General features: G+C 37.8%; 1 long non-coding RNA gene across 1 annotated transcript; it reads right to left on the reverse strand.

Moving 5' to 3' along the window:
• Positions 1 to 751: 751 nt before the first annotated feature.
• LOC138906895 (uncharacterized) lies at positions 752 to 10,188 on the reverse strand. The gene is made up of 4 exons (XR_011414521.1): positions 9,704 to 10,188; positions 8,130 to 8,267; positions 5,480 to 5,650; positions 752 to 968 (listed from the first exon to the last, which is right to left on the reverse strand). It is a non-coding gene; the product is annotated as an uncharacterized lncRNA (long non-coding RNA).
• Between the last annotated feature and the right edge of the window lie 8,718 nt (positions 10,189 to 18,906).

Below are 18,906 nucleotides of genomic sequence, written 5' to 3' on the forward strand. Positions count from 1 at the left end.
CTTGATCTCATGCTGAACCGAAGCCACTGGGGGCATAGGAATATACTCTGGGGCCTGATAAACCTGGACCCTCTTCTCAAGAGTGCAGGCTGCAGAAGTCTATTCCCCTCCCCTGACCTGAGATGTAGCGAGAACTATCGGAAATAGTCCAGCCTGAGCCAGAGTGCTGAACATGCTCATGAACTGAGCTAAAGTCTCCTGGAGGGCTGGAGTAGCAATAGGGATCTCCGGTGGTGGCCCTCCAGCTAAAGCTGCTGGGGGCTCCTCTGACGCAGCTCTCGCAGGTGCTCAGGCTGCACTGCGTGGTCATCCTCTACCCCGACCCCAGCCTCTGGCGGCTTTGATAGGGGGCTCGGGTTCCTAATCGTCGGTCCTCCTGGTATGGGTCCTCACCATTTGTGAGAAAGAATAGAATAGAGTTTTGGAACTTTGATGTCAATAACTCACACGACAAGGAAATCAATGGAATATGATTGTTCTTAACAGTTACATAGCCTCCCGAAGATAAGTACGGACGTCTCCGTACCGATCTGCGAGACTCTAATAAACCGGCTTGTGACCCGCGACTCCTATGAACCTAGTGCTCTGATACCAACTTGTCACGACCCAAATTAACCCTCTGTAAGGTATCGTGATAACACCTAGTCTTTACGACTAGGTAAGCCTAATATTACAAAAAAATATAAAGAAAACACAATATTTTAAAGATAAACAGCATATTGTGAATAGCCAAGAGTAGTACCACTCGACATATATAAAATAATTTTCCAAGACCTGGAATATCACTAAGTTACAAGCTGCTATAATCTATATAGCTCTATACAAAAGTCTGAAGATAATAAAGAAAGTCTCTAGGCGAGGGAGTAGAAGGGGACTCCGAAGATCTGCGGACGCAAGCAGTAGTACCTTGGAGTCTCCGAGAATCAGCAGCACGCACTAACCCCGAGGCTGATAGCTCACACTTGGATCTGCACAAAAAAAACATGTGTAGGGAAGAGCATGAGTACACCACAATGGTACCCAGTAAGTGCCAAGCCTAACCTCGGTCGAGTAGTGACGAGGTCAGGTCAAGGCCCTACAGGAGTGAATATAATAAATTAAACACTAAAAGATATAAGTAAAATTTACAGTAACACAGTTAAGGAAATTCTCGAAATTTAAACAGTGGAGGGAGCCCTCGGCTCAGAACAAGCTAAACACAGTGGGAACTCTCCCGGGATACCGTCCCGTAGTTCCAAATGAATATGCAATACAAGGGGGGATCTCCCGGAATACGTCCGTAGTCCCAAAGTAAATATGCAGTGCTGGGGGATCTCGCGGAATACGTCCGTAGTCCCAAAGTAAATATACAGTGCTGTGGGATCTCCCGAAATATGTCTGTAGTCCCAAAGTAAATATGCAGTGCTGGGGGATCTCCCATAATACGTCTGTAGTCCCAAAATAAATATGCAAGACAGGGGGATCATGGGAGTCTCCTGGAATACGTCCGTAGTCCCAATTTAAATATGCAACACGAGATGAAATGGCAAGTATGACATCGAGTTATACAGTTTATACTAAACATAGATAAGGAAAGTAGGGATGTAACTAAGCATGGCGCACAAAATGTCAAATAGGCAATTAAAACACGTAAGCATGCTTCTCTAGTCTAAGTTTAACAATTAAACATATTAGTGCAATTTAATAAGGAAAAACAATTTATGATTTAGAAAGGAAAAATGGGATTTTTGCAATAATAACCCGTGTACGTACTCATCACCTCACGTACATGGCGCCCACACATCAATTAATATCAAACATTCTATGGGAAAGTCCCCAACACAAGATTAGGCAAGCCACTTACCGCGAACCGCTCAAATCAACTCGATATCATGTTCTTGCCACGAGTATCTGACTCCAAATGGCCCGAATATATTCAAATTAATTGCATAATGTAAATATGACTACAAGTAACTAATTTAGCTAATTAATTCGAAGCTAAAGTGTGAAATTAGGAAAAATGCTCAAAATGTCTCCCCGGGCCCAAGTCTCGGAATCGGGTAAAACTTACAAATTTTTACCATTCACTCACGAGTTCACTCGAACAAAAATCATCTAAATCCAACATCAAATTCCCATTCAAATCTCAGATTTTCAATTGGGGAACCTTTTCCCCCATTTCCAAACTTCTACCCTAAAATTCCTTAATTAGACGAGGAAAACAATAATAAATTAATGTATTATGATCAAAATAGAGTTAGAATTAGTTACCCAATAGTTCTCCTTCACAATCCCTAGAGAAATCGTCTCCCACCGAGCTCTAAATAGAATTGGTGAAAAATGAGGAATGAACCCTCGAAGCTGCCTCTTCAACCAAGCGATTTTCGCACCTGCGCTCATGGGGCCGCATCTGCGGTCACGCACCTGCAGAAAAATCATCCCAGGTGCGAAGGTCACTTATCCGGGCTGGTGCTGCATCTACGGGAAATTCCTCGCACCTGCGGTCCAAATCGGCGCATCTACGCCTTTCACTAAGACAGCCAGGCTCCGCACCTGCGGCTCTCGCTTCGCACCTGCGGGCTCGCAGGTGCGGTCAAACTAGGGCACATGCGCTCCATCACCAACTCCACCAGTTCCGCATCTGCGCACTCCCTCCACACCTGCGGCTCTCGCACCTACAGCCTCCCTTCCGCAGTTGCAAAAAACTAGAACCAGCAAGGCACCAGATTGTTCCTAAGTCCAAATTTATTCCGTTAAGCATCCGACACACACCCGAGGCCCCCAGGACCTCAACCAAACATACAAAACAATCCTAAAACATCATATGAACTTAGTCGAGCCTTCAAACCACATCTAACAACACCAAAATCATGAATTAAGTACGGATTCAAGCCTAAGAATTTAAAATTTACCAAATTCTACAAACGATGCCGAACCACATCAAATCTTGTCCGAATGACCTCAAATTTTACACATAGGTCACAAATGACACTACGAACCTACAACCACTTTCGGAATTCCATTATGAGCTCGATATCAAAATTTTCACTATCGGCCGAAATCGTAGAAAAATTAACTTTCGCCAATTCAAGCCTAAATCTACTACAGACCTCGAAAACACATTCCGGACACGCTCCTAACCTCAAAATTACTCAACGGAGCTATCGAATTTGACGAAATTCCATTCCGGATCCATCTTCACGCAGTTTCGACTACGGTCCAAACTCTAAGGCTTAAACTCACAACTAGGGACTAAGTATCCCAAAACTCTCCGAATTCCATAACCAATCACTCCAGCAAGTCCCAATAGCGAAAACAAACGTGGGGAAAATAGTTATTAGGGGATCGGGATTCTATCTCTCAAAACGACCGACCGGGTCGTTACAAGAAAAGGGCAGATTCGAGGGTTGAAATTTCATAACACAAAATTTGATTGAGAGCTCGGAGGAAGGCGATTTTTCGAGAGTTTTTCAGAGGAAATCAGTGGGTAACGATTCCTAATCCTATTTTGATCATATGTCATTAATCCATAGTTGTTTTCTTCATTAAATTAAGGAATTTGAGTGAGGAAATTGGGGAATTGGGGGAAAGGTTCTCCAACCAAAAATCTGAGTTTTGAGTGGGTATTAGGTGTCGGTTTTGGATGATTTTTGTACGAGTGAACTAGTGAGTGAATGGGTGTTCTTATTTGGTAATATTTACCCGATTTTGAGACGTGGGCCCACTCGAGAATGGGTGTTCTCATTAGCTATATTAGTTTCTTGTAGCTATATTTATGTTATGTAATTGATTTGGCTAGATTTGGGCCACTCGGAGTTGGATACTCGTGGCAAGAGCGTGATTTCTGATTGATTTGAGCTTGGTTCAAGGTAAGTGGCTTGCCTAACCTTATGTGGAGAAAACTCCCCTTAGGATTTTGTACTGTTTGATATGTGAGCGCCGTGTACGTGAGGTGACGAGTACGTACACGGGCTATTTGTTGTAAAACTCCGTTTTCACTAAGTCATAGCTTGTTTCCTCCTTATTTGAAACACACTACCATATGTAACTATCCTGTTAGACTAGAATAGCATGCCTACTTGTTTAACTGTCTATTTGAATTTTGTGCAGCACGTTTAGTAAAATTTCTTGCTTTCCTTGACTTGAACTTAGTCTAAACTGTAGAATTTCTTGCTGTAATTATTATTTCGATTAGTTGCGCTGCATATTTACTTTGGGACTACGGAACGGTATTCCGGGAGATCCCCCTATTTTGTATATTTATTTTGGAACTACGGGACGGTATTCCGGAAGATCCCCCTACACATTTACGTTTGGGACTATGACACGGTATCTCGGGAGATCCCTTGTTGTTATCTCTGTATTCTGAACTATTGTCTTTCATTGATTCTATTCTTGTTAGATTTCCGTATTTATTTCACTGTAATATTTCATTCTGTCTTATTTCATTATATTTATACCAGTAGGGCCCTGATCTGATCTCGTCACTACTCGACCGAGGTTAGGCTTGGCATTTACTGGGTACCGTTGTGGTGTACTCACGCCCTTTCCTGCACATATTTTTCGTGTGCAAATTCAGGTTCATCTTACCAGCCTCATCACTAGTTGAAGTCGTTGCTGCTTATTGGAGACTTCAAGGTACATCTTCTCGTGCCCGCAGATCCTCGGAGTCCCCCTCTATCCTCCTATGTTCATTTTTCCTTCTTTCTGTAGAAATAATATATAGAACAGTTAAGACTTCTTAGTAGCTTGTGACTTACGGTATTCCGGGTTTTGAAAAATTATTTTATACATTTTCAGAGGTGATAATTATATATGCCGAGTGGCATTCAGTTGCTTATTAGATATTTGTTACTGTTAATAGTTAATGTTCATGCTTTTGTTTCACTTCCAGTAAACTGTTAGGCTTACCTAGTCGTAGAGACTAGGTGCCGTCACGACGGTTCACGGAGGGATAAATTGGATCGTGACACTACATCTAACCTTTCGTAACTGTCAAAATCAAGATAGTTAAATCATTATAAATATTATTATCTTGACTAACATCATTTTTGTCTCTAAAAATTGGCTCTAAGAGAGGGATGTGTAGAGATATCATATATTCCTTTGACACGTCTGCAAACAATCTCACTTATACTTGTTCCTAGGGGATTTTCAATGTCCTACTATTGCCCTCCAATTCTTCTCTCTTTTGAATTTTTCTCATTTTGATGTTCCACTCCATCTTCCTTTCTTTTATTGTGCTTTGCAAGCAAAACTACATATACATTAATTTGTCTGCAAGATATCAATTCCAGGACACATTGTCCTATGAAGAAACTAAAATTCAGAACATATTTTTGGAAATATCCTGAAACTTTGAAGTATGAATCTAAATTCCAGGACACAATTTTCTGAAATGTCCTTATGTTATGGAATTTCATCTGAAGAAATTAAAATTCAGGACACAATATCCTGAAATTAAAACTAATCTACTTATTTTAAAAAAAGAACTTAATACCCGTATTGTCCACCCTTTCTTCTTCTATTTCTTTAAGAGCTGATGGAGTTCAGATATCACATGTTCCTTTAGCATATTTGCAAATGATATCACTTATGCTTATTTCTTGCGGTACATTTTCTTTATCTTGAGATTGCACTCCATGTTCTTTGCTTGCAGCTTCACAAGATTCTGTAATATTTACAAGAGCAAACACAATTAATACTTGTTATTAATAATTTGAAAAAATGCATAAAGTACCCATTAAACTTGTCCAAAAAAATAATTTACACACCTAAACTTTACGGGCGACCTAACACCCCACTATTCTCATCTAAACTAAATTTAATACCTCATTCAAAATACTGAACCAGTCTTGTGGTGGGCTGTGCTAATACGCGCCATGTATCAAATGCTACACTATTTTATTTTTTTTACTTCTTCTTTCCTTTTCCACTCTTTTTTTCATTTCATCTTCTCCACCTTCCGTCATCATTATTTTTGCTGCCCGCCATCATGTAAGCCATTCACCGCCATAACCTCCCTTAAACCCATCAACTCTATTTGTATTCTTCTTTTTTCGTTATAGATAAATTTATTTGTGATTTTGACATTACACGAAATTAAGGAGAAAGAGGGCCGGAAAGCTTGGGATAGATAGAAATATTTGGTTGGCCGGAAAGCTTGGTGTCATCGGTACCGTATTTTTTGACAAGGTGGGTTTGTACTCCTAATTCTCTTCGTCTGGGTTTCCTTAGAAGAATTTTTGTCACTTTATTCCTCCTAGTTTTGTATTGGAAGAGTGAACGAGATATAGATCCACTAGTTGAGGACCTATAAATTTTCTCCAACTGGAGAATTTTTCGGTGACACCTTGTCTTCTTTTCAACACTATTTATGGTTCTAAAGAAGTATTTTTCAGGAAATAGATAAAAAATTGGATGGAGAAAATCTCAATTGGAGAAGGACGGAGATAAGAATAAGATCACCGAAAATGGATATTTTAGCCAAGCTAGAGCCATTGATTTACAATTGCTTCTGTTTAAGTTTAATTAGGTATAATATCCAATAGGAAAGTGACATATGGATAATTAAATTAGTTTTAAGCTGTTGTTTTTTGCCTTCACGCGCATCTACGAAATAAACTACACTTTTCACGCCAGGTCATCACTCAAGATAGAATTAAATTCACTTAAGTTTAGAATAATTGGGTAAAAGGTCGCCCGTAAAGTTTAGATATGTAAATAATTTTTCAGACAAGTTTAATGGGTACTTTATGCATTTTCTCCTAATAATTTACTGAAACTAACATGTATAAGATCAATAAAATTCCATCTAACCTTGATTAGAATCATTTTGATTTCCAAATTTGACTTTAAGGGACAAAGTTATAGATATATCATATGTTCTTTCGACACATTTTCATACAATCTCACTTATACTTGTTCTCAGGGGATTTTCTATATCCTGAGATTGCAATCCACATTTGCAAATGATTTCAGTTACACTTGTCTCTTTTGGATTTTTCTGATCTTGAAATTTCACTCCATCCTAAGTAGTGGCGGAGCCATAATTTTCGTGAAGGGGTGTCAAAATATATAAAAGTAAACATACCAGGAACTTAAGGGGAGTCAAACATAGTATATTTACATATAATTTATTTTTTTTACCTAGCTACACAATATATTTTTTTCGCAAAGGGGTGTCATTTGACACCCCTTCGTATAAGGTGTCTCCGCCACTGATCCTAAGATTCTACAACATTTGTAAGAAAATAGTTAATATTTGTTACCCTATTCAATTTTAATTACAATGACAACAATATCGAAAACTCTACCTAACCTTTTCCAATTTCGATGCCCATATCAGTTTTATCTTCTAGATACACATGTGTATAAAAGCTTTCATAATGATCTTTATTATCGTCACATTGATAATCAGTTGCATCATTTCTATTTAATGGAATACTAGGTTCTCTCTCTTTGTTTCTTTCATGTGGTTTCTCAATAAACTCCAATAAAGTATCATTATTCGACTCTAGGTTTCTCTTTAAATCCTTTGAGATAGTATTTAAAATTAAAATTAGTATTATTAGCTACTTATAAGTTCATGACAATTAGTCTTGAATTTAAAGTTTGATGCTAAAAAATGCAGGACAATTAGTCTTGAATTTAATATTGGAAGCTAAAGAATTCAGGACAACTAGTCCTCAATTCCGAATTAGCAGCTTATAAGTTTAGGACACTTAATCCTGAATTAAAATTAAAAATTAAAAAATTCAGGACAATTAGTTCTGAATTTAAAGTTAGAAGCTCAATAATTCACGACAACTAGTCCTGAATTTAAAATTAGAAGCTCAAAATTCAAGACAGTTAGTACTAAATTCCTAATTAGCGGCTTAAAAATTTAGGATACTTAGTCCAGAATTTAGAATTAGTAGTAGAAGTTCAAGATACAATGTAAGCAAAAGCAACAAGTTATTTTCATGCTACCTTGATGTCCTTTTGAATCCTTTTTTCCTGATAAAGTTATTTATTGATGAATTCTAATAGAATCTGCCTACAAATCCTTTTTAAACTTCCCCGATAATCTCTGAATAAAAAAATTATAAAACTGAAAAGTCTCTTAAGCAAAAATAAAAATAAATCATATTCAATGACAGAAAACTTACCGTAACAATTTCATTAAGCAAGCCTTTATTACTTGAAGGCATTGAACATTCATCTTGAGAGAATTGCGCATGCACACTAGTGGACTCTACTACTTCTTCGGAATAATCAAGTGGTACCATCTCGAGTATCTCAAACGGCTATTTTATAAGAAAATAAAGTATGTATTAGAACCAAAACATACAGACGAAAGGATAGCCATTAATACTATTAACTTTTTATTTCGTTCGGAAAGTAATTTTTACAGAGGCTCTCATAATGTAGATATTTCATATCTGAATAACATAACATCCTAGGGAACCCGCATTCTTTGAATTGGACAAAGTTATTTTTTCTAAAAAGTTGGGAATACTTCTATAATCTAAACACAGAAGGCAAAAGAAAATCCAAGTATAGTATAAGTGTCCTTCTCTTTCTCTTTCTCTTTCTTTTTCTCATTCTCATTATCTGAATTGTTTTGTTTGGACTTCAAGCAACTTTTCAATGAGTTGACTAACTTTTGAAAACAAAAAGAGCCCCAATAGAAAGAAGAGCAGAGTTGATCATCATCAATGATTTTCATTATCCGCTCAGACACAGTTCTAGTCTTACGTTTACCCATCAATACAGACTCAACAAAATAGATTGTTGCCAGCTTCACTGTGTTGTCGCAATTGCCTACAAATGATGCAGGTATACCAAATGGATGAGTGGTAATAAAATGACACAAATTCTCGAACTCAATTTTTTCCTTACCATGGAAGTAAACTTTAGAAAGCCTATTCTCTCTTTCATTTAAAAAGTTGAAGTCCCTTGAAGAACAATATTTCAACCCTGTAACTATTTGGAAGGCTTCACTTGTAAACTTCACTTCATTATCAAAAATCTTAAATGTCATTGAATTTTTATTAGTTCTTACAATTTCAGAAAGTAACACGCAATGAATTAATTTGTCACAAAATTTAACACCTTTCAGTCGGAAATTTTTGTCAAAAACACCCTCTCTCAATTGTGCTTTCAATAAGAAACTTTAAATTGTTTCCTTATATTAAAAATATCATTTTCAATAACTATTTAGATTACATCAATTATCAAACTCGAAATATCGATCTCCTTCTATTATCACAATACTCAAAACCTGTATTTATAATAAATTCAGTTCACCAATAAATAATATATTAAATATATCCACTAATTTCCAAAGAAGAAAATAACAGATAAACTTCAGGACCATTTTTCTGAAATATCCTGAATATTTAAAGTAAAAAACTAATATTCAGGACTTAATTTCAAGCTAATGTCTGAAAGTGCTAAGGTCATATCTCTCAACTTAGAATTTACAAAGAATCATATCTCTGAACTTAGAATCTACAAAGAAGGAAATAACATATAAATTTCAGGATCATTTTTCTGAAATGTCCTGAATATTTAAAACAAAAAACTAATATTACGAAACAAATGAGAGTGATAAAAGATTATCAACGAACTAATAAGCAACAAAATCTAATTAGGTAATCGCCTAGTACATTTTGTTCCCTTCTCACTCGGATAATAATAATTAAATCGATTAGCAATGAAGTTCTTAATACCAACTCACATGAATAATTTCTATATGACGCCATGAAGTGCAGGGTCCTCCGTCCTCTGCTTAAAATGTAGTAAGGATGGAGTAAATTTTTGAGTTTTTTTTTTTGTTGAAATAAGGGATCTAAAAATAAAAATAAAAAAGGTTTAAAGATTGAATAGTTGACAACATTAGGATTCAAGTTCAGCATCATAAAAATCAAAATGTAATAAAATTAACCAAGTGGAGGAGGCACAATATAATAACATGAATCATGTAATAGCTAGTGCCTAGAAAGTGGAAATCGAAGAAGAAATCACGGGGAAAACAAAGTTTAAACATAAATTACACTACGTATAGGATGTTGATGAAAATTGATGAAAACTCTTGTGATTTTTTGGAGAAATTCTCTACTGCATTTAGGAAAATCAAAGGAGGTTCAATCTTCTCTCCGGAAGGGAAGAAACGAGGGATTTGATAATGAAAAAGGTTTGGAAAAGAAAAGAGATGAAGAAAGGGTAAAAGTCTTTTAGTATTAGTTATAACAAAGCAGTGGCTCTTTTTTCTCTGCGTTAAAATTGGTGGCTAAACACTAAATAGCTGCTTAAAAAGTGGTCATCCCACGTCATTTCCACTATTGAACAATCTACATAGTATAACACTAGCAGATAAATATAAATTTTTTTTATATCAATGTGTAATATACATATAATATACATATTTTATACATAATTAATGTATATTTGTAGGGGTTGTAACGATTTAATGGCTACATTAAAAGCCTCCAATATTTTATTCTTAATAAGTAATGGTCAATGATATGAGGTAGGCAGGCGACAGAAAAAATATTTACTTACAGTGTTGGGAAACTTACAAGCGAAAAGGAAATTTTCAAATTATAATATTTTGGTATGGTTACTTAGAAAATGTTTTACAGAAGTAAGCTTCCACATCTGGACATTAATTATCCAAATATTATAATGGTGTGGGTAGGAATAGAAGTTGCTGATAGTCATAAATTGCAAAATGGTGAAGGTAAGGTTTATAGACGTGAGTAAAATCAAGTGAAATAAGTTAATGAGAAAAAAGGGCTGCAACATTGCAGTAATTGCATGCTCACCATTGAATAACACAATTCACTTTTCTCACTTCTAATATACAAAAAAATTACTTTAAACCGTTTCAGAAAGCCACAAACGTAGAATCCAGTGTTGGGCCAGAGAATTCATAGTTATATATGTATTAGGCTTCTCTTGCAAACTTGACATTCTTGTCATCTAATTTGGTATGTGTTTGATTTTAGGGCTGACTATTTTGGGCCATGATTTAACATTGACACGTTCCGTTGGATCAATTGCAATAGAGAAAATGATATCGTATAGCGCTTTCAAAATAATAACCGAAAATATCTATATCTATATCTATATCTATATTATTATAAAAGCACAAATATTTTACGCTAAATATTGAACGACAAAAGTATCCCTGAAATATTTATCGACTTTTATACCCTCTAAAAGTTAAAATATATTTTGGAAAAGATAATTGGCTTTTGGATAAAACTGTCACACCAAAAACCTAACCTAATACGAATTAGCATGGAATTATTATACGAATTAAGTGTGGGGACGGATGTAGTGTAATACCGACGGGTTCAATTGAACCCATAACTTTTGACGCCAAGTAAAAATTTATATGTAAAAATTTATTAAAATTACAAAAATAATAGATATGAACCCATAACTTTAAAAATACAATGGATTCAATGCTAAAAACTTTAAAAGTTGAATTCATAGGGTTCAAATTCTGGATCCACCTATGATTAAGTGTCCTACTCATTATTGAAGTTCTATAGCTATACCAATCCCAGTTAATTCTTCATATAAGAATACCTTTTTACCAATATAAAAAGCGTTATAGCGTGCCAATTTGCTGCATATATTTTCAGATCACATAAAGCCGATAGGTACATAGTAAACTTGATATTTGATTGCATACCTATTATCATACGTCTACAACAATTTATAGTATGCTATAAGCATGTCAAAAGCTACTTCTCTTTGAGGTGCATCTCAATAACGTATTTTTATTTGTCACTACAGATAATTTTCCTAACATGGTTTGGTTTTGCTTTTTCTTTATCGTTGTATTTCTTAATGCTAAAATTGTTTAGTTATGTTTGTTTTGGCTTTACTTTTTAGTGAATTTATTTTCAATGATATACTTGATTAGTAATTATTTATGTAAATAAAATAACTCAGTAATTAGCTACATGGTTGCACGGTAGAGGTAGAGGAAGTGGTTCATGAGAATTTGTTATGTCACCTTATATCTTGCATACATAAAAGATGATTTTTATATTTATCATAAATTATGATTAATAATATAGTTTCCTATATCATGGTGCATATTAGGGCTTAACCTAATAATTGGGACTATATATCAACTAAGATCTTTTTCTATTGAATTTTAGTAAATCGGCGTCGCCACAAACGTTATTTGATAATAGGGTTGTTCAAAATCGAACCGTAACCGTTAATCAAACTGAACCGATGGCTTATTGACTTATTGGTATCGGGTTATAGGAGTAATGAATGGTGAATGGATTAAGATTTTATAATTAATGGCTTAACGGTTTGGGGGCGGATTACTCAATTTTCTTATCGGATAAACCCTTAACCCGTTAAGAATTTTTATATGTATACTTTTACCTTCATTGAGTATTCAAAAAATTTGTTTTAAAGTAATAAATCCCACAATATACTATGTACATGTTGGATATGAGAACAACATAGACATTAGAAGAGAGAAAATGCAGCAAGATGCTATGATAAAAAAATGGCCAATGGAAAGTGATCCTTGTAACGACCCGGCCGATCGTTTCGAGAGTTGTAGTCCCGTTCCCCCATTTACTGCTCCATTTTTGCTTTATAGCTATTATATGACTTATCGGGTTAGTTGGTTCGGGTCCGGAGTGAATTCACTGTGAAATGAGACACTTAGTCTCTTAAATGGAAAGCTTAAGTTGGAAAAGTCTCTATATGTAAACGACCTCGGATTCGAATTTTGATGATTTCAGTAGCTCCGTATGGTGATTTTAGACTTAGGAGCGTGTCCGAAAAATTATTTGAAATTTCGTAGTGGGATTAGGATTGAAATGGCGAAAGTCGAATTTTTGGAAAGTTTGACCTGGGGGTTGACTTTTTGATATCGGGGTCTATTCTGATTCCGAAAATTGCAATAGGTTCGTGTGGTTATTTATGACTTGTGTGCAAAATTTGAGGTCAATCGGACATGATTTGATAGGTTTCAGTTTCGTTTGTAGAATTTGGAAATTTTGAAGTTTCTTAGGCTTGAATCCGTGTGTAGTTCGTGTTTTTGATGTTGTTGGAGGTGATTTGAATATTCAACTAAGTTCGTATGATGTTTTAGGATTTGTTGGTATATTTGGTTGAGGTTCAGGGGGCCTCGGGTGAGTTTCAGATGGTTAACAAATCAAATTTGGACTTAGAACAATTGAAACTTGCTGCTGCCTACTGATGCAATCGCACCTGCGGAAATTGGCTCGCAGGTGCGAGCTCGCAGAGGGGAGCTTGCAGAAGCATGTGCTTCATTGCAGAAGTGACCAGGCATGGATTGAGGCAGAGGCCGCATAAGCGAGCAGATAGTCCGCAGAAGCGGCGTCACATCTGCAACTGTGCGACCGCAAAAGCGCAAAGGCCGCAGAAGCGGCTTGCTCCTCGCAGAAGCGGGATGGCGACCGCAGAAGCGAAGGGAGGCCAACCTTGGTAAACCGCAGAAGTGGTTGGTTTCTCGCACCTGCGAAACCGCAGAAGCGGCTAAGTGAGTCGCAGGTGCAGAACCTCTGGACAGTATACATTTCGAAGGGGTTTCGAGTTTTGCCATTTTTGGACATTTCCAACACGGTTTTGGGACGCTTTTCAGAGGGAATTGTCACGACCCAATTCTCCCTCCGTAAGATGTCGTGACGGCACCTAGTCTCTACGACTAGGTAAGCCTAACAAAATGCAGAAATAACAAAATAGAAGGAAAACTAAACAACTAACTGCAATAGATAACTGATAACAATGCTGCTCGGCATGTACAATAACCAACACTCTAGTAATACACAGTATTCCCAAAACCCGTAACATCATAAGTCACAAGCTACAGAAGGAAACTAGAATCTCTATACACCAAAGTCTAACAAAAGAAATGCGGAAAGTAGATGACATAGAAGAGAATAGAGGGGGACTCCGAGGTCTGCGGACGGGGCAGATATACCTTGAAGTCTCCGTACAACAACAAACACTCTCAGCTAGTAGCGGGGTTGATAAGAAGTACCTGAATCTGCACACAAAACATGTGCAGAAGAGTAGCATGATTACACCACAACGATACCCAGTAAGTGCCAAGCTTAACCTCGGTAGATTAGTGACGAGGTCAGGACCGGGCCCTATTGGTATATAATAATAAGACAGATGCTATAATAAACATGAAGTAAAACGGAGAAGACAACAACAAGTATTCACAAAGCAATAACAACACCGCACAATGATATAACAATAGGGGCGCTCCCGAGATACCGTCTCGTAGTCCCAAAAGTAAATATACAGGGAGAACTTCCGAGGTACCGCCTCATAGTCTCAAAAGTAAATATGTAGGGAGAACTCCTAAGGAACCACCTCGTAGTCTCAAAAGTAAATGTGCAGGGAGAACTCACGAGGAACCGCCTCGTAGTCTCAAAAGTAAACACACAGTTCAAACCGATAAATATAACAGTTAACAACAAGAATTCTACAGTTAAGACTGATAAAGATCAAGGAAAAATAAGAAATCAACTAGGCATGCTTCACAAAGTTCAAATAAGTAGTTAAAGCACGTAGACATGCGATATTAGACTAAACAGGATAATTACACTGGTTGGTATAACGCAATTAAGATTGAAAAGCAGATTACTACTTAGAAATATGGTATAACCCAACTTAAAAGGAAAACAGGTTGCTACTCAATAAAATCAGTTTTTACAACAAATAGCCCGTGTACGTACTCGTCACCTCGCGTACACGGCGCTCACATAGCACAATAGTACCAAATCCTAAGGGGATTTCCCCCACACAAGGTTAGGCAAGCCACTTACCTTGAACCAAGCTCAATCAATTGGTAACAATGCCTTTTCCAGGAATATCCAACTCCGAACGGACCAAATCTAGCCAAAATCAATTACATACCATAAATACAACTATAAGAAATTAATCTAATTAATGAAATCAAAGCTAAAGAAAGAATTTAGAAAATCGCCCCAAAAAGTATCCCTGGGCCCACGTATCGGAATCGGATAAAAGTCACCAAATATGAACACCCATTCCCTCATGAGTTCACTCGTACCAAAACTATCCAAATCAGATGTCAAAATCTCAATCAAAACCCAAAATCTTACTTGAAGGACTTCTACCCATTTCCCCCAAAATTTCAACCCAAATCCGAAGTTAAATGATGAAATCAAGCATAGATTAGTGGAATATAACCATAAAGGAGTTAAGAATTGTTACCCAAAATCTTTCTCTGAAAATCCCTCAAATAATTGCCCAATCTGAGCTCTCAAAGTCCCAAAATTGGAAATGAGACCTAAACCTCAAAATTTCCTCTTTTGTGACCAACGATCTCACACATGCGGACCACCAGTCGCACCTGTGATGTCGCATCTGCAGAATTTCCATCGCAAGTGCGGAAATGGCTGAAGGTGACTGGGACCGCTTCTGTGATCAGGTGGTCGCACCTGCGTGTGCGCACCTGCGGACAGTGGTCTGCTTCTGCGGTCTCCCCTTCCAGCTCACTCTCCGCATCTGCGGAACTTCAAGTGCATCTGCGGGCTCGCAGATGAGGAAATTCCCTCGCACCTGTGACCCCTGGCCATATCCTAAATCCTTCTTCTATGCTTGGCCTCTCGCACATGCATGTGTGCACCTGCGGACACCCACCGCAGGTGCGATTACACCAGAAGCTTGAAAGCTTCAGCAATTACACAAGTCCAAATTTTGATCCGTTAAGCATCCAAAACTCACCCGAGGCCCTCGGGACCTCAACCAAACATACGAACAAGTCCTAAAACACCATACGAACTTAGTCGAGCCCTCAAATCACATCAAACAACGCTAAAAAATATGAATCACCCTCCAATTCAAACTTAATGAACTTGAAACTTTAAATCTCTACAATCGATGCCAAAACCTATCAAATCACGTCCGATTGACCTCAAATTTTGCACACAAGTCATATTCAACATTACGGACCTGCTCTAACTTCCGGAATTCAAATCTGACTCGATATCGAAAAGTCCACTACCGGTCAAACTTCCCAAAATTTAACTTTCGCAATTTCAAGCCTAATTTAGCTACAAACCTTCAATTCACATTCCGGACACGCTCCTAAGTCCAAAATCACCCAACGGAGCTAACAGAACCAATGAAACTCCATTTTGGAGTCATCTTCACATAATTCCAACTACGGTCAAAATCCTATGACTTAAGCTTCAGTTTTAGGGACTAAGTGTCCTAATTCACTCCGAAATCACAACAACAACCTCCCGGTAAATCACATAAGCAGAAATGGTATGGGGAAAGCAGTAAACAGGGGATCGGGGCTAATACACTCAAAATGATCGGCCGGGTCATTACATCTTCCCCCTCTTAAAATAATCGTTCGTCCTCGAACGGGCATAGAGACATACCTGAAGTGGTGAAAAGATGAGGATATCGACTGCACATATCATGCTCGGTATCCCAAGTCACCTCCTCGAAAGGCTGACCCCTCCACTGAACCTTCACGAAAGCAATGTTCATCGACCTCAGCTATCGAACCCGCCTGTCCAAAATAGCCACCGACTTCTGATCCGCATAACTCTTCTGTCTGGACTGGGATTGTAATGACCCGGTCGGTCGTTTTGAGTATTACAACCCTGTTAATTTATGTCTTACAGTTGATTTATGACTTATCGGATTAGTTGGTTTGTGTCCAGAAAGATTTCGGAGTGAAATGAGATACTTAGTCTCATAATTAAAAACTTAAGCTGGAAAAGTTGACCGAATATTCATTTATGTATAAACGACCTCGGAATTGAATTATGATGATTCCAATAGCTCCGTATGGTGATTTTGGACTTAGGAGCGTGTTCGGAAAATTATTTGGAGGTCCATAGTGGAATTAGGCTTGAAATGGCGAAAGTTGAATTTTTGGGAAGTTTCACCGAGGGGTTGACTTTTTGATATCGAGGTCAAAATCCAATTCTGGAAATTTGAATAGCTTCGTTATGTCAAATGTGACTTGTATGCAAATTGTGAGGTCAATCGGATGTGATTTGTTAAGGTTCGGCGTCGTTTGTAGAATTTGAAATTTCAAAGTTCATTAGGCTTGAATTGGGGTATAATTCGTGGTTTTGGCGTTGTGTAAGGTGATTTGAGGGTTCGCCTAAGTTCGTATCATGTTTTAGGACTTATTGGTATATTTGGTTGAGGTCTCGGGGGCCTCGGGCATGTTTCAGATGGTATTCAGATTATTTTCCTTCATTTTGGCACTGATGGTAGCTATTGTTTGCTGGTGTTTTAAACCTTCTTCGCGATCGTGAAGATTGGGACGCAATCGCGTAGTGTATCAGAGGAGCTGACCTTTTTCCTTCATCGTGTTCGCGCCAGTGGCATCACGTTCGCGAACCATTGTAAGGTCTAGGCATCGCGTTCGCGCCCTTATGACTGCGTTCGCGTAGAGGAAATGGAGTAGAAATGGATATCACGCGTTTGTGCTTCGCGATCGCGTGGACGAGTCCGCGATAGCGTAGGTCTGTGAAGTTGTGCATCGCGACCGTGTGGTCAGGTCCACAATCGCGTAAGGTTAAATATGGTCAGGGGTAAACTGTACTTCGCGATCGCGTGAGATTGTCCGCGATCGCGTAGAGCAAATGACTGGGCAGAGAGTTTAAGTTCTGAAAATGGTACTTCGTCCCATTTTCCATTTTTACAGATTTGGAGCTCGGAGAGAGAGGATTTTCGGGAGTTTTCCAAGAAAAATAATGGGGTAACTGTTCTTAACTCAATATTGGTCAAATTACTCGAATCCATGGTTGTTTTTAATATTTAATTGGTGAATTAATTTGTAAAATTGTGAAAACCCTCTTGGTTTAATTTGAAGATTTGAGGGTCGGATTGATGTCGGATTTGAGTAAAATTTATATGGTTGGACTCGTGGTTGAACAGGCATTCATATTTTGTAACTTTTGTCGGGTTCCGAGACGTGGGCCCCATGAGCAATTTTTGAGTGTAATTTCAGATTTTGTGGAAAATATTAGTATTTTGATATGAAATTAATTCCTATAATTGTGTGGACTGAATCAAATTTATTGGAGCTGAGGGTATGAACCCTGGATATATGTATTATATGAATTGTTGGTAGGTGACACACATACTAGGTGATAGGCGTGTGGGCGTGCACCATGGAATTGTGACATAATTGTCGCCGTGGAATTTTGTAGTCAAATAATCTTGGCATTTTCTATGTAGTTTTATGTGCTAAAGAAATTGAGCTGAGAATCATATTAAAAATCATGCTGAGGCTATGTGCCAATATTATTGAGACCCACATAGGTCATATTGTTGTTGAATTATTTGTTTAAAATGAAATTTCATACTCAGTCATGTTCATTCATTTCATATCATCTCTTAGTCCCTGTTTCTATTTATTGATTCATCATATCATCACTTTGGGCTAGTTTCATGACATTGTGAGCCTGAGAGACTGGAGAGATTGATGGCTGAGTGAGGCCGAGGGCCTGATTGTAAGGATAATTATGGGATCTGGCTGCACGCCGCAGCAGGCCATATTGGCTTTATATACATTATTATTATGTGGCTAGGGGCTGCTGCCTGCAGCAAGCTAGATTAGCTTATTATAGCACATGAGTTATCCGTGCGGATACAGATATTGATACTATAGCACGTGAATTATCCGTGCATATTATAGCGCTTGGGCTGAAGGAGTCCCTCCAAAGTTTGTACACACCCCCAGTGAGCGCAGGTACCTACTGAGTGCGAGTGCCGAGTGATTGGGAAGACTGAGTGACTGGGAGGACCGAGTGACTGGGAGGACCGAGTGACTGGGAGGACTGAGTGAAATGATATTCTGAGAGTATGCATATGATTTTATCACTGAGTTGCATCGCATTGACATGCACAGATGACATACAT

This window comes from Nicotiana tomentosiformis, chromosome 3 (genome assembly GCF_000390325.3).
Source record: "Nicotiana tomentosiformis chromosome 3, ASM39032v3, whole genome shotgun sequence".
NCBI lineage: Eukaryota > Viridiplantae > Streptophyta > Magnoliopsida > Solanales > Solanaceae > Nicotiana > Nicotiana tomentosiformis.